Source organism: Mobula birostris, chromosome 10 (genome assembly GCF_030028105.1).
Source record: "Mobula birostris isolate sMobBir1 chromosome 10, sMobBir1.hap1, whole genome shotgun sequence".
Lineage (NCBI taxonomy): Eukaryota > Metazoa > Chordata > Chondrichthyes > Myliobatiformes > Myliobatidae > Mobula > Mobula birostris.
The window spans coordinates 66,576,937-66,593,825 of record NC_092379.1 but is presented as its reverse complement, the minus strand read 5'-3'; the positions used below and the strand labels follow the sequence as shown (position 1 = coordinate 66,593,825).

The window sequence follows — 16,889 nt, the reverse complement described above, 5'->3', positions numbered from 1 at the left end:
TTTGATTCTGCTACACTAGCGTTACGTACAGTAAGAAGCATTAAAAGGAACGCTCCCTGGCTTCATGCTTTGTGTGTTTACATATTCAGTTGGTTGGCACCGACTGTTTTGAACCTCCTAACTTACAGGGCTTATATCTTAATGAAATCGTTGAGTCTCAGTAAAATAGAACAGCATACCAGCTGCAGCAGTGAGAGAGTCAATTCGGCACAGCTCTGTAAAATGCCTGGAATGGTTTATGGCTGTGTGCCACATTAGACTGCAGGCAGACACAGACTCGAGATGCAAAAGAGAGAAAAATTCAGCAGGGTGTGGTAAGCAAACAATGAAGTCCCTTCAGAAAATGAGAAGAGAGAGAAAAACAAAGCTATCTTCACTTTCATTTCACTTATTATTGTAAAAAAATTAATGTGGCGTTACGTTCACAAGGTTGCATGTCACTACCTCAGTGACAATACAGATTGGGCAGACCTATGTAATAATCAGCCGGTAACAGACAGGCCAGTAAGATGAGGGGAACCCACTGCAGACCCTCAGCTTTACAAACTGTGATGCAAGCCGCTGGGATACCAGGATTATTCCGAGCAAAGGGGGCGATGCTTTAAACAGGATGAGAAATGCTTTGGTGAACAGCCGGTAGAAACTGATTGTGGGGAAAGAACAGGGCAAAAGTGGGGCCAGATGCAATGCTGACTTTGAACCTTTCCTCTGGGTCATGAAAACAAATCGACTAAAATGGAACCCTGATCAGGGACTAGATTATAATGGAGAGCATTTGGGTCACTCCATAGTAAGCTTGCTGATCGCGGAAGGTATTTGTCAGTTGTGTAGTGTGTCCATCTCAACAATAAAAACACTTACAAAGCCATGTTTCTATGCCAAATTTGCCAAGGTAGCTTTACCCAAAGCAGCTAAAGAGGATCTTAACTGTCATAGGGTCATAATAGCACAGAAACAGGCCCTTTGGCCCAACTCAATGCCAACCATTATGCCGTCCTAAGCTGGTCCTCTATCCCTCTACATCTTTCTTATCTAGGTATCTGTCCAAATATCTTCTAAACATCGTAATTGTACCTGCCTTTACCAATTTCTCTGTCAGCCTGTTCCATATACCACTATCCCTCAGTTTCAATCTAAATCTTTCCCCTCTCACCTTAAACAAAAACCTTTTAGTTTCAAATCTCTACCTAGGAAAACAACATGACCATTCACCTTATTTATAGAAACACAGAAAACCTACAGCACAATACAGGCTCTTCGGCCCACAAAGTTGTGCCGAACATGTCCCTACCTTAGAATTTACTAAGCTTATCTATAAGCCCTCTAGTTTACTAAGCTCCATGTACCTATCTAAAGGTCTCCTAAAAGACCCTTTTTGTATCCGCCTCCACTACTGTTGCCGGCAGCCCATTCCACGCACTCACCACTCTCTGGAGAGTAAAGAAGTTACCCCTGACACCTCCTCTGTACCTACTACCCGGCACCTTAAACCTGTGCCATCTTGTGGCAACCATTTCAGCCCTAGGAAAAAGCCTCTGACTATCACACGCAATTCCTCTCATCATCTTATACACCTCTATCAGGTCACCTCTCATCCTCCATCGCTCCAAGGAGAAAAGGCCGAGTTCACTCAACCTGTTTTCATAAGGCATGCTCCCCAATCCAGGCAACATCCTTGTAAGTCTCCTTTGCACCCTTTCTATGGCTTCCACATCCTTCCTGTAGTGAGGCGACCGGAACTGAGCACAGTCCTCCAAGTGGCGTCTGACCAGACCCCATTTATGCCTCTCTTGACTTTATAAATCTCGATAGTCACTCATGCGCCTACATCGCTCAAGAAAAGCAGTCACAGCCTATCCCGCTTCTCAGTACAACCCAAGCCCTCCAGTCCTGCTATGTTCCTGTGAATCTTTCCTGCACCTTCCCGAGCTTCATCCTATTGTCTAGTGACCAAACCTGCACACAATTATTTCCGCTAGAGTTATGGGTTCAGTGAAGAACAAAAGACATTCTGGAAACCTTCCTGTCAATCCACTGTTTAGGAAGAGAGGGAGGCAAAACACAGGAAATTATAGGCTACCTTCAGTAGCTGGCAAGATTTTACAGTCCATTACTTAGGATGAGGTTTTGAGATAAATGGAGGCACTTAATAAATAGGCTGAAGTCAGCATGGTTTCCTTAAGTGGCGGGGGGGGGGGTTATTTGAGAAATTTGTTGGGATTCTTTGAGGAAGTAAAATGCAGGATATACAAAGGAGAATGAGTGGATGCTGTTTATTTGGATTTTCAGAAGGCCTTTGACAAGATGCTGTATATGAGGCATCCAAAACTAGATAAAAGCCCATGATTTTACAGGAATGATACTAGCATGAATAGAAGATTGACTGACCGGCAGAAAGCAAACAGTGAGAATAAAGGTTGGCTTTTTGGTTGGCTGCCAGTGACAGGTGGCATTCCACAGGGGTTGATGTTAGGTTTCATATTATATGTTAATGATTAGGATGATGGAATTGATGGCTTTGTAGCCAAGATTGCAGAAAATACAAAAATAGGTGGAGCGGCAAGTAGTGCTGAGGAAGTGGGAAAGATGCAGAAAGACTTGGACAGGCTGGGAGAATGGGCAAAGAAAGGACAGATGGAATACAGTGTAGGAAAGTATATGGTCATGAGCATGTAGTAGAAAGACCAAAGGTATGAGACTATTTTCTAAATGTGGACAGAATACAGAAATTGGAGATGCAAAGGGACTTAGGAAGTCTAGTGCAAAATTCTAACAAGGTGCAAGTTAAGGTGGTAGTAAGGTAGGCAATTGCAATGTTAGCATTCGTTTTGAGAGTTCTAGAATATAAAAATGAAGGATGTACTGCTGAGACTTTATAAGACATTGGTCAGACCACAATACCAGAGTATTGTGAGCAGTTTTGGGCCCCTTATCTAAGCACCAATGTGCTGGCATTGGAGCGGGTGCAGAGGCGGTTCATGAGAATGATCCTGGAATGTAAGGGTTAAATATGAGGAGGATTTGATAGCTCTGGGCTATACTCGCTGGAGTTTAGAAGAATGAAGAGGGTATTTCATTAAAATCAACTTAATGTTGAAAAGCCTGGATAGAGTGGAAATGTAAAGGATGCTTCCAGTAGTGGAACAGACTTGGGCCAGAGGGCACAGCTCAGAATAAAATGACATCAGAGATGAGGAGGAATTTCTTTAGCCAGAGGGTGGATTTAATTGCCACAGATGGCAGTGGAGGCTAAATCATCTCGCTCCCCCCACTTTCAACACTACCCGTCATTTTTTTCCCTCCAGTCCCACTGAAGGGTCTCAGCCTGAAACATCGACTGTACTCTTTTCTACAGATGATGCCTGGCCTGCTGAGTTCCTCCAGCATTTTGTGTGTGGTGCTCGGATTTCCAGCATCTGCAGATTTTCTCTTGTTTGTTGATGGATTCTTATTTAGAAAGGGTTGTCAGTGGTCATGGGGTGGAGACAGGGGAATTGGGTTGAGAGGATAAAATAAACCAGGCATGATCAAGTGGCAGAGGATACTCACTGGGACAAATAGCATCAAACTGCTGCTACATCTTATGGTCTAATTGTCAACCCATTATTACAGTAAGGAAGTCCATGAGTATGGCAAGAAAAGATTACCCTTGGCTTCCACATCACCACTGTTCAACAAGTCTCACATTCTCCTTCAGTGAGAGATACAATTGGACCAAGTCTATGGAGTACGGCCATGATGAAAACCAAGGCTGTGTGGATATGGCCCTCTAAATATGCAGGCCAGTAGCTGTACAACTGGCATAAATCACCTTTCAGAATAGGAGGTGGGACAACGTCCTTCTGTATAAACCACTTGCCAGATACAGTCTCTGGGTCAGTCTGTTAGAATTACAGTGCAATGGACATGGTCCGTGAAGCAGCAGCTTAAATTCTAACATGAGAAAACCTGCAGATGCTGGAAATTCAAGCAACACACACAAAATGCTGGTGGAACGCAGCAGGCCAGGCAGCATCTCTAGGAAGAGGTACAGTCGGCGTTTCAGGCCGAGACCCCTCGTCAGGACTAACGGAAAAAAGAGGTAGTAAGAGATTTGAAGGGGGGGGGAGGGGGAGACCCAAAATGATAGGAGAAGACAGGAGGGGGAGGGATGAAGCTAAGAGCTGGGAAGTTGATTGGCTAAAGGGATACAAGGCTGGAGAAGGGGGAGTATCATGGGACGGAAGGCCTTGGAGGAAAGAAAGAGCACCGGAGGAAGATGGAGAACTTAAATTCTACTAAGCTTCTCCAAGGCATCAACAGAACAGTATTCTAGTGTCAGGCAACATACAGGATAGTCCGGAGAAGGGTCCACAGAGCAGATTCTGTGGAGCTCTCTCCTAACATCAATCGCTTCACGGAGTGGTGTGCCTTGGTCAACTAACAAATGGCAGTGTGTGCAGCTGTGCTACTGTGTAAACAACATCTATCAACTGCTCTCAAAGACAGTCACAGTGTCCCACAGCACAGAAACAGGCCTTTTGGCCCAGAGTCCATGCTGACCATCAGGCACCATTTACACAAATCAACACTAACCCCAGTCTATTCTCCCCACACTCCCATCAGCTTTCCCCCCAGATCTTACCACCCAACGACACACTAGGGCAACTTACAGTCCCCAATTAACTACCAACCCGTACAAATTTGAGATGGGAAAGAGACCAAAGCACCCAGAAGGAATCCACATTGAGAATGTGCAAATTCCACGGAGTCAGCACACAGGTCAGGATTGAAGGTGGGTCGCTGGAGCTCTGAGACAGCGGTTTTACAAATTCTGCTGCCCTGTGGGGGAGCTCCCAGTAGAGTTATTGGGGAATCTATCCTGCAGCACAAAGCAATGTACTGGATACAAACTGGGAACAAGCCCCAGTACAAACTAAGTACAGCATTGTTAAATGCAACAAATCTAGAAATCCACGTAGCATGCTCAGGTGAAGACAGACTGCACTGCTAAAGCTTGTGTTCACAACGGAGTGAGCACTCAAACCTTTAAGGAATAGAAGACCACAGACCAAGTGTTTGATCCTGGGGTCACCATAGATGAGTATTTGATGCTTGGTGGGCCTGCTTCCATGTTGTATGACAACGTGTAGAAATAACCAGTGCTACTTGATACAATGCATGATTCACAAAAGATTCATGATCCCCTCATCTTCTGTGTGCCTTGGCACATATCCATGCATATGAAGTTCCTGGTGAACATATGCCCCCATACAGAGAACAAGGAAGGAAGTTCCAGGCATTTGCCCGAGTGACAGTGGAATGGCATATGTGAACATGTTGGTGTGTAACTTGAAGAAAGCCCTACAAAAGTAGTGTTCCATGTGGACATACAAACTAAAGGAAATAGTGGGCCATGTAACTCTTTCAGCCTGATCTGTCAGTCAATTACACTATGGTTGATCTAACTGCAATATCAAGTTGACATTTCTGCCTACCAGCTCAAATTTTCACCCACTTACTTATCTATCTTCCTCTGCCTTGAGAATATTCAGTCTGCTTCCACCATCCTTTCAGGAAGAGAGTTCTGAAGGCTCATGACCTTCTGAAAAGAAAACAAAACTTCATCTTATCTCTCTCTTAAGTAGACGGCCCCTTATTTTTAAATGATGACCCAAGTTCTCCCATGAAAAGGAATACCAACTGTACATCTACCTTATCTCTTCCACTACATACAGGCCTAGCCTATCCATTATTACTTCAGAAGACAACCCAGCCATTCCAGATATTGGTTGAGTCAACATTCTTTGAACTGCTTCCTATACATTAAAGTCCTTCCTTAAATAAGGAGACCAATGATACACAAAACTGTCAACATGTTTTCAACAATGCCCTACTTAACTGAAGCTTTACCATGTTCCTTTTATACTCATTTCTCCCTCCATTATAGGCTGTAGCTTCATACTAGCCTGTCACAAATTGCAACCAGGACACTAAGATATCTCTGTATCTCTATCCAGCCTCTGCAACCTCTCACCATTTCGATAGTGGTGGAGCAACCCTAATGTTCTTGTTCTTCGAGATGCTAAAGATCATGAGCTTGAAAGGTGTTTTTGAAGGAGTCTTGGCAAATGACCGTAGTGCATTTTGTGAATAGCACATACCAGAGAAAGTGTGTGCTGATGGTGCAGGGAGTGGATGTTTAGAATGCTGGGTTGGGGTGCCAGTCAAATATTCTGCTTTCTCCTGGATGGTGCTAAGTTCCTTCAGCACTGTTCCAGGCAACTAGTTGAGTTTGATCACACTCCTGTCCAGTGGTGGAAAGATTTTGTCGATTAGATGTGGATCGCTCATTGTAGAATACCCAGGCAACGTGGTAGCTTAGTGGGTAGCACAGCAGTGCAACACAATGCTTTATAGAGCCAGCGGTCAGAACATTGGGGTTCAATTCATAGCATGATACACCACAGGAACAGGCCTTTTAGTCCAACTCATCCATGCTGACTAAGACCACCCCATTTGTCTGCATCTGGCCTATATCCCTTTCCTGACCACGTACCTGCCCAATACCCTATAAATGTTACTTCTGTACCTACCCCAATCACTTTCTCTGGCAGCTTGTTCTATAAAATGCACCACCTCTGGGTGAAGAAGATGCCCTCAGATCCTTCTTCAAATCTTTCCCCTCACACTGTAAAATCTCCAACCTGAAACTTTATCTCTGTTTCTCTTCCCATGTGTGCAGCCTGATCTGTTGAGTATTTCTAACATTTACTATTTTGATGTATTTCTCTTTGTCAAGGGTGACAGAGTGTCTGGAACTTTGACTGTTCCTCTTTCCACAGATGCCGCCTGACTGATTCAGTTTTTCCAACATCTTCCATTCTCTTTTTTACACTACACTCACACAAATGCACGAGTGGCAAGTCCTACCATGGTACCGTTAACACACAAGTAAGTGCTGGGCTGCTTATCAGATTAGAGACCAATTTCCAATGGTGCACCAAGCAGTTTGGTGCTTGCTGTTTGCAATTCACATCAACAACTTGGATGAGAATGTAGATGGCAGTGTGGTGGGATAATGAAGGAGGTCCTCTAATGCTACAACAGGAACTAGCACAACTAGGAATGTGGAAAAGGGAATAGCAGGCAGAATTTAATTCAGACTCGTGTGAAGTGATGCAGTTTGGGAAGTTAAACCAGGGCAGGACTTACACAGCAAATGATAGGGCACTGTGAAATACAGCAATATAAGGGTAGAAGCACACAGTGCTCTGAAAGTGGTAATGCAGGTTGTAGTAGTAAAGAAGCTTATGGAAGCTTGTCTTCATCAGTTGGGTCCGAATCATGCCACAGCTGAACAAGATCTGAGACCACACTTGGGAGTACTGTGTGCAGCTCTGGTTGTCATACTAGAGAACAGCTGAGTCAGTTTGATGGGGTAGAGAACAGAATCACTCACACATTCCCTGGACTAGAGGACTTGAGTTATGAGAAGAAACTGAATAGGCTGTGAATGTTTTCCCTGGAGTACAGGAGGCTGAGGTGTGATCTTACAGAGGTTTATAAAATCATGAGGATCATGGTCATCGTCTTTTCCCTGGGTAGGGGATTCTGAAACGAGAACATACAAGTTTATGATCAGAGAGAAATTATTTAAAGGGGACCCGAGGAGCAAGGTTTTCACACAGAAGGTGGTATATGGAACAAGCTGCCAGAGGAAGTGGTAGAGGTGTTACAGAGGCAAAGTTTAGGTGTTTATACAGGTATATGGATGGGAAAGGATTGGAGGGATATGTGACCAGCTCAGCAGGGCATGTTTGAGTTGAGCTGAAGGACCTGTTTCCATGCTATACAATTCTATCATTCCACCTTATTAAACATCTAGTGGCTTGCTGTGCTGATCTCAATCATTGTAAGCCATCCTACCACAGACCCTCCCACTGTAAATTAACTTTATCTCTCTCCTTCCCAGTCTTGACAAAGGGCTGCAGACCAGAAGCAGTGTTTTTCTCTCTCCACAGACACTGCCTGAATTGTTGAGTTCTTCCAGCACATTTTCCTTTTATTTTGAATTTCCAGCATCTGCAGCTTTTTATTTTGATTTTCAATAAAGGATTGGCAATCTATTTACAGCAAATAGTAATGATTGTGTGACAGACTCCAGTATAAAGTGGCATATCAGACCAACAAAGAAGCTGAGCAACACACGCAAAATGCTGGAGGAACTCAGCAGGCCAGGCAGCGTCTATCGAAAAAAGTACAGACGTTTCGGGCCGAAACCCTTCAGCAGAACAATGAAGCTGTTTCCATTTCCTCCAAGGTGCAGGACAATGTCTGTCAGTGGATCTGTAATGAGTATAAACCTTGCAGTGGTGCCAGAAAGTTTGTGAACCCCTTACAATTTTCTCTGTTTCTGCATAATTACGGCCTAAATGTGATCAAATCTTCACGCATCCTAAAACTAGAGAAAGAGAACCCAATCAAATAAACACAAAAAATATTATAATTGTTCATTTAGTTATTGAGAAAAATAATCCAATATCGCATATACTTGTTGGAAAAAATGTGAACCTTTGCTCTTAGTAACTGGTGTGACCCCTTTGAACAGCAATAACTTCAACCATATGTTTCCAGTAACTGTTGATCAGTCCTGCACAGCGGCTTGGAGGAATTTTACGCCATTCCTCCTTACAAAACTGCTTCAACTCTGGGAGGTTGGTGGGCTTCCTTACGTGAACTATTTGCTTCAGGTCCTTCCAAAATATTTCTGTAAGATTAAGGTCAAGACTTTGATTCAGCCATTCCAAAACATGACATTTCTTCTTTTTAAATGCTAGAGTCCATTATTAAAGATGAAATAGCGGCATATCTTGATAGCAGTGATAGGATTGGGCCGAGCCAGCATGGATTTACCAAGGACAAATCATGCTTGACTAATCTATTGGAGGGTTTTTCGAGGATGTAACCAGGAAGATAGATGCAGGAGATCCAGTGGATGTGGTGTACCTTGACTTTCAGAAGGCATTTGATAAGGTACCACATAGGAGATTGGTGGGTAAAATCAGAGCTCATGGCATGGGGGGGGGGGGGAGGATATTGACATGGATAGAAAACTGGTTGGCAGATAGAAAGCAAAGGGTAGCAGTGAATGGGTGTTTCTCGGAATGGCAGGTGGTGACTAGTGGGGTGCCACAGGGCTCGGTATTGGGACCACAGCTGTTTACGATTTACGTCAATGATTTAGAAGAAGGCATTGTGAATAACATCAGCAAGTTTGCTGATGATACTAAGCTGGGTGGCAGGGTGACATGTGATGAGGATGTTAGGAGAATTCAAGGTGACTTGGATAGGCTGGGTGAGTGGGCAGAAACTTGGCAGATGGCGTTTAATGTGAATAAGTGTGAGGTTATTCACTTTGGGAGCAAGAACAGGAAGGCAGATTATTATCTGAATGGTGTGGAGTTAGGGAAGGGTGAAATACAAAGAGATCTAGGAGTACTTGTTCATCAGTCTCTGAAGGTGAATGAGCAGGTGCAGCAGGCAATGAAGAAGGCTAATGGAATGTTGGCCTTTATTACAAAGGGAATTGAGTACCAGAGCAAGGAAATCCTTTTGCATTTGTACAGGGCCCTGGTGAGACTACACCTGGAGTATTGTGTGCAGTTTTGGTCTCCAGGGTTAAGGAAGGACATCCTGGCTGTGGAGGAGGTGCAGCGTAGGTTCACTAGGTTAATTCCTGGGATGTCCAGATTATTAAGGGATTGGACAAGATAGAGGCAGGAAATATGTTCCAGATGCTGGGAGAGTCCAGTACCAGAGGGCATGGTTTAGGAATAAAGGGTAGGTCATTTAGGACAGAGTTGAGGAGGAACTTCTTCTCCCAGAGAGTTGTGGAGGTGTGGAACGCGCTGCCTCAGAAGGCAGTGGAGGCCAATTCTCTGGATGCTTTCAAGAAGGAGCTAGATAGGTATCTTATGGATAGGGGAATCAAGGGTTATGGGGACAAGGCAGGAACCGGGTATTGATAGTAGATGATCAGCCATGATCTCAGAATGGCGGTGCAGGCTCAAAGGGCCGAATGGTCTACTGCTGCACATATTGTCTATTGTCTATAAACCATTCTGTCATTGACTTACCCTTGTCTTTTGGATCACTGTCTTGCTGCATTATCCAACATCTATTAAGTTTCAGGTGATGGACTGCTACCCTGACATTTTCATGTAAAATGTCTTGATACAATTTTGAATTCATTGTTCCCTCAATGATTGCAAGCTGTCCAGGCCCTGAGGCAGCAAAACAGCCCCAAACCATGATGCTCCTTCCACCATGCTTCACAGTTGGGATAAGGTTTGGTGTTGGTGTATAGTGCCCTTTTCATCCAAAGATGACAATGTGCATTTCTGCCAAAAAAAAAGTTCAACTTTTGTCTCATCTGTCCACAGAACATTGTCCCCAAAAGCATTGCAGAACACCCAGGTGGTCTTTTGCAAATGGTTTTCTCTGTGGTGTCCTTCTATGAACATTCTTGTTCAGCACTGTCCTTATAGTGGACACATGAAGAAAGACTCTAGCAAGTTCTAGAGATTTCTGCAGGTCTTTTGCTGTTACCCTTGGGTTCTTTTTCATCCCCTTCAGCTTTACACATAGTGCACTTGGTGTGATCTTTGCAGGATGCCCACTTGTAGGAAGAGTAGCAACAGTACTGAATTTTACTGTGGACTGATCAACACTCAGGTCTTTGAAAATCCTTTTGTAGCCTTTTTTAGCTTGATGGATCTCTACAATTCTTCTTATAAGGTCCTTTGAAAGTTCTTTTGATTGAGATATGGTGCACAAAAACAGATCTTTCTTGAGAAGAGCAGGCTTGGTCAGTACCTGACCTTGAGGTTCTTTTTTATAGGGCAGGGCACCTCTACAACCCACACCTCCAATCTCATCTCATTGACTGGAACACCTGTCTCCAAATTGCTTTGTAGAAGGCATAATCCCAAAAGTCCACATACCTTTTCCAACAAATACATGTAATATTGGATCACTTTTCTCAATAAATAAATAAATAAATGACTATAATGCATGTGTGTTATTTATTTAATTAGGTTCTCTTTATCTAGTTTTAGGACATATGAAGAACTAATCACATTTTAAGTCATATTTATGCAGAAACAGAAAATTCTACAGGGTTTACAAACTTTCTAGCACCACTATACATGCAGTAGTGCCTGTGAAACTGAACCCCAGTATAATCTAGTCTCTGCAGAATAGTCTTATCATTATAATCCAAGGTACACCTGAACATTGTCTACATAGATTTTAGTAAGGCGTTTGACAAGGTCTCTAATAGGAGACTAATCCAGAAGATTAAGATGCATAGGATCTGCACCGAATTGGCTGTTTGGATTCAGAACTGGCTTCCGCATAGAAGGCAGAGGGTAGTGGTTGAAGGGACTTATTCGAGCTGAAGGTCTGAAATTAGTGGTGTTCTGCAGGGATCTGTGCTGGGACCTCCACTGATTGTGATGTATATAAATGACCAGGATGAAACTGTAGATGGATGGCTTAGTAAGTTTGGAGATAAGACCAAGATTGATAGAATTGTGGACAGTGTAGAAGACTGGTAAAGAATATAGCACAATGTAGATTAGTCCAAATATGGGCTGAGAAATGGCAGATGGAGTTTATTCCAGATAAATGTGAAGTGTTGCACCTTGCTAGGGCAAATTCAAGGAGACAGTACACTGTTGAGGGCAAAATCCTTAACAGTATTGCTGAGCAGAGGAATCTTATGAGTCCAAGTTCATAGCTCCTTGAAAGCCACTCCACAGGTCAATAAGGTAGTTAAGGTGGGTTATGGAACGCTTGCTTTTATTAGTCGAGGCATTGAGTTCAAAACTCAGGAGGTTATGTTGGAACTTTATAAAACTCTGGTTAGGCCACATCTGAGTATTGCATACAATTCTGGTCACCCCACTAGAGGAAGGATGTTGAGGCTTTGGAGAGGGTGCGAAGAGGATTACCAGGATGCCGCCTAGTTTAGAGGGCATGTGCTATCGTGAGAGGCTGAATAAACTTGGGTTGTTTTCTCTGGAGTGTTGGAGGCTGAGCGGAGATCTGATAGAGGTTTATAAGATTATAAGAGGCATAGGTTGAGTGGACAGAGAGTATCTGTTCCCCGGGTTGAAATGTCTAATACCAGAGGACATGCGTTTAAGGTAAGAGGGAGTAGGTTCAAGGGGGATGTGAGTCAGATTCATGGATTCCTGGAATGTGCTGCCCGGTATGATAGTAGAGGCAAATACATTAGAGGCTCTTAAGAGACGTTTTGATAGACGTATAGATGTAAAAAAAGATGGAGGGATATGGACATTGTGTAGGTAGGAGGAATTCATGTTTGGGTGTTTTCGATTTGCTTTTCAGCTTGTTCAGCACAACATTGTGGGCCAAATAGCCTGTTCATGTGCTGTACTGCTCTACAGGTAGATAGGGTCATAAAGGAAGCTTTAGACACATTGGTCTTCATAAATCAAAGTACCGAGTACAGGAGATGGGATGTTATGTTGAAATTGTATAAGATGTTGATGAGGCTTAATTGGGAGTATTGTGTTGCAGTTTTGATCACCTACCTACAGGAAAGATGTAAACAAGGTTGAAAGAGTACAGAGAAAATTTACAAAGTTGTTGCCAGAACTGGAGGTCCTGAGTTATAAGTAAAGATTGAATAGTTTAGGATTTGATTCCTTGGAACATAGAAAATTGAGGGGAGATTTAATAGAGGTATACAAAATTATGAGGGGTAGAGGTAGAACAAATACAAGCAGGCTTTTTCCACTGAGGTTGGGTAAAACTATAACTGAAGGTCATGGGTTAAACATAGAAACGTAGAAAACATACAGCACAATACAGGGCCTTCGGCCCACAAAGCCGTGCCGAACATGTCCTTACCTGAAAACTACCTAGGCTTTACCCATAGCCCTCTATTTTTCTAAGCTCCATGTACCTATCCAGGTGTCTCTTAAAAGACCCTATTGTTTCTGCCTCCACCACTGTTGCCGGCAGCCCATTCCATGCACCCACCACTCTCTGCGTAAAAAACTTACCCCTGACATCTCCTCTGAAACTACTTCCAAGCACCTTAAAACTATGCCCTCTCGTGCTAGCCATTTCAGCCCTGGAAAAAAGCCTCTGACTATCCACATGATCAATGCCTCTTTAAGGGTGAAAGGTGAAAAGTTTAAGGGAAACATGGGGGGAAACTTCTTTACTCAGAGGGTTGTGAGAGTATGGAACGAGCTGCCAGGGCAAAGGACTAAGGCAGTTCAAATGGTAGGTGGGCCAAAAGGCCTATTTCTTGTCTGTACTTTTCTATGACTTCTCAAGGATCTGGGAAGGTCCTTAGTGAGTACTTTACATCAGTATTTACCAAGCAGAGGGACAAAGAGCATAAGGTAACCAGTGTCAAGATTATTAATATGCTAGGGCATTCTGTAGAAAAGGAGGGGGTAGTGTTCAGTCTCTTAAAGAGCATTAAGGTGGATAAATCCCCTGGGCCTGATAGGATATACCCCAGGTAATTAAGACAGCCAAGTGAAAAGCTTGCTGGGACCTAGACCAACATCTTTGTGCCCTCTCTAACCACGAGCAAGGTCCTGTAGGAATGGCGAGTAGCTAATGTTGTTCCGTTGTTCAAGAAAGGAACCATGGATAATGCTGGAAACAATAGACCGGTCAGCTGTAGGGAAGTTACTGGAGAGAATTCTTAAGGATAAGAGTTATGAGCATTTGGAAAACCGTGGCCTAAGTAGCGAGGGTCTGCATCGCTTTGGGCAGGGCAAGTTTGTGTCTTACAAACTTGAATGAGTTTTTTGACAAGGTGATGAAGGTGATTGATAAAGGAAGAGCTGTGGATGTTGTCTGCATGGATTTTAAAATGCTCTAGCTGGAGGTCTGTCATTAGCGGTGTTCCACAGGGATCTGTGCTGGGAACTCTGCTGGTTGTGACGTAGATAAATGACCTGGATGAAAATGTAGATGGGTGGGTTAGCAAGTTTGTGGATGATACAAAGATCGGTGGTGTTGTGGATAGCACAGATGACTGGCAAAGAATACAGTGGGATACAGATCAGGGTGCAGAAATGCAGATGGAGTTTAACTCAGATAAATGTGAGGGGTAGTACCTTGGTAGGTCAAATGTAAAGAGACAGTACATTGTTAAGGGCAAGACCCTTGATAGTGTTGATGAGCAGAAGGATCTCGGGGTCTAAGTTCAAAGCTTCCTGAAGGTGGCGACACAGGTTGATAGGATGATTAAGAAGGCATTAGGCATGCTTGCCTTTATTAGCTGAGACACTGAGTTCAAAAGTCAGGAGGTTATGTTGCAGCTTTATAAAACTCTACTTAGGCCCCATCTGGAGTACTGCATACAGTTCTGGTCGTCCCATTATAGAAGGATGTTGAGGCTTTGGAGAAGGTGCAGAAGGGATTTACAGGGTGTTGCCTGGAATAGAGGACATGGGCTATAACTAGATGTGACACAAACTTAGGTTGTTTTCTCTAGATTGCTGAGACAGAGGAGAAATCTGATAGAGGTTTATAGTCAAAGATCAAGAGAGGCATAGCTAGAGTAGACAGACCAAATCTTTTTCCGAGGGTTGAAATGTCTAATGCAGAGGGCATGCATTTAAGGTGAGAGGGTGTAATTTCAAAGGAGATGTGAGGGGCAAATTTACTTATACAAATGAGTAGTGGGTGCCTGGATTGTGCTGCCTGGGGCGGTGGTAGAGGCAGATACATTAGGGAATTTCAAGACCCACTCAGATAGACACATGAATGTGAGGAAATGGAGGGATATGGACATTGTGTAGGCACAAGGCATTAGTTTAGTTGGCCGTTTAATTATTAATTTATTTGGTTCTGTACAACAATGTGGGCCAAAGAGCCTGTTTCTGTACTGTTCTATGTTCTAATGGGTTGAGCACTAACCTAATCCATAAACCCATAGAACTGACCCCAACACAATGATATGTGCCAGTCCATATCTAAAGGAAGATAGAGCTGGAATAAACTACAATGTGATCAACATGATCAAGTGCTCAATCACGAGCACAACACTCCCCACCATTATTTTCAAGAAGGCTGCATCCATCATCAAGGTTCCTCCCCATCCAGGTGATGCCTTCTTCTCCTTACCACAATTGGGGAGGAGCTGTGGGATACTGCAGACTCACACTCAATGCTTTAGGAACAGCTTTTCCCCACTTTGCTATCAGATTTGTGAATGTTCCATGAACGGTACCTTGCTATTTCCATTGTGTACTGCTTGTTTACGTCTTGCACTGCAGTGCGCCATAAATGAACCAATTTCACGGCACATTGTCAGTGATAATAAACCTGATTCTGCCAATGGAACAGAACCCAACATGAACCTGTACAAGAGTCTGCAGAACAGAAAAGTAATCCAATGTATGAACTAGTGAAACAAACCACATCGGAAACTAGTAAATAGTACTACATAACATAATCCACATAACTCTAAAGACTCCCTGGGAATTAAAACCTGCTTCTTCGGTGAAACCTTTGACCACAGACTTCAGATATTACTTTCTATGCTGAGTGTCAATTTCTGGCCAAATTTTGTTAAACACTCACATTAAATGCTCTAGAAGATTTCATTCTGTAAAATGTTCTTTGAAATTTTTTAAACTGTTGGTAAACAGTACCCAACTAAAACAAAGATTGACTGATAATCCTGTCATTTGTGGGAGCTTGCTTTAGAAGCACGGCAAAAATAACTACACATAGCAATGGATGAACTGAAAAAATACTTCTTTAATTTCGATGGATAGTAAGAGTGATACAAGAAAGTTGTAACTGGGTAATTTCATTTGATGGTTGTGGACAACTTTCCTGTGTCAGAAAATACTTGGCAAAATTAGATTTAATTATAAATTCGGGGTGAAAGTACTTACACTTTCTTCTAGAAATATTCTTTCATTCCATAATCAAGGATGAGTCAAAACTGTTATTGGTGATAGATATTGAAGGAAGATGGAACGCAAGTTATCAGGGAATCATTCTGACCACAGCTGTTTGACTTAATGCTCATGATAACACTTTTCTGTTGAAATAATTTTTCAACAAAGAAGATATTGCAAGGCTAGATCATAACAGTAAAACTCAAATTGTATAACTAAAAATCAAATGATTTATATTGCATGAGATTAACATAGGATAAATGCAAAAAGATGTTGATGTCAGCTGAACTCAGTTGGCACAAGAGCCTCTTTCTGTGCTGTGACCATATAACTGTGACCACTCGCTCCTCTATTTCAATCAGACTTCCTGAATCTTTTCTTTATCATCTGGAACCTTGGCAGTAAAAAGAAATATAGTTCTTCCTTTAAGTTAGGAAATCGGCAACTTGGCCTTTTGCATTATTCTTTTTTACAGTTCTCCTGTTCTCCTGTTCACACGCCACAGAGTATTACAAATGTTCCTTGTTGGCTATTATGTTATTTCTGTCTTGAGGGGATTCGAGTGCAGTAACATGTGGAGTGTGAACAGCAATGCATGAGAAACTTTAAACAAATATTTCTAGTTGCTCAAATTGACCAAATATGTCACAGTGACATCATACTTGTAAGACAGTGCAATCCCCTTTAAAGGAAGGGGTGAAACTAACACGAACATTAACAAATTAAACTGGTTAACTGGATTTCAAATTTCGTCAGCCTTGGAAAATGACAGAGGTTGTTAATGTAACTCCCTATCCAGCCTTATGAAAATTATTGCTTCTTGACCCTCTTTCAGCATGGTCTGTGCCAAATCTTCTACAATAATTGTGCGACTGACATGAATTGAAAGCATTCAAACTCACCACCTATCTCACCATCTATTTTGGGCATTGCACTGAG

General features: G+C 42.8%; 1 protein-coding gene across 8 annotated transcripts in view; it reads right to left on the bottom strand.

Moving 5' to 3' along the window:
• The window catches only part of LOC140204079 (muscleblind-like protein 3), a 185,493-nt gene that overhangs the window by 131,634 nt on the left and 36,970 nt on the right, over nt 1-16,889 (bottom strand). Inside the window, exon 3 of one of the 8 annotated variants that reach the window (XM_072270389.1) lies at nt 5,502-5,584. The exons of the other annotated variants lie outside the window; for them this stretch is intronic. The gene's annotated coding sequence lies outside the window, so the exon portion shown is untranslated. The remainder of the gene's footprint in view (nt 1-5,501; nt 5,585-16,889) is intronic. 8 annotated transcript variants of the gene reach the window in all.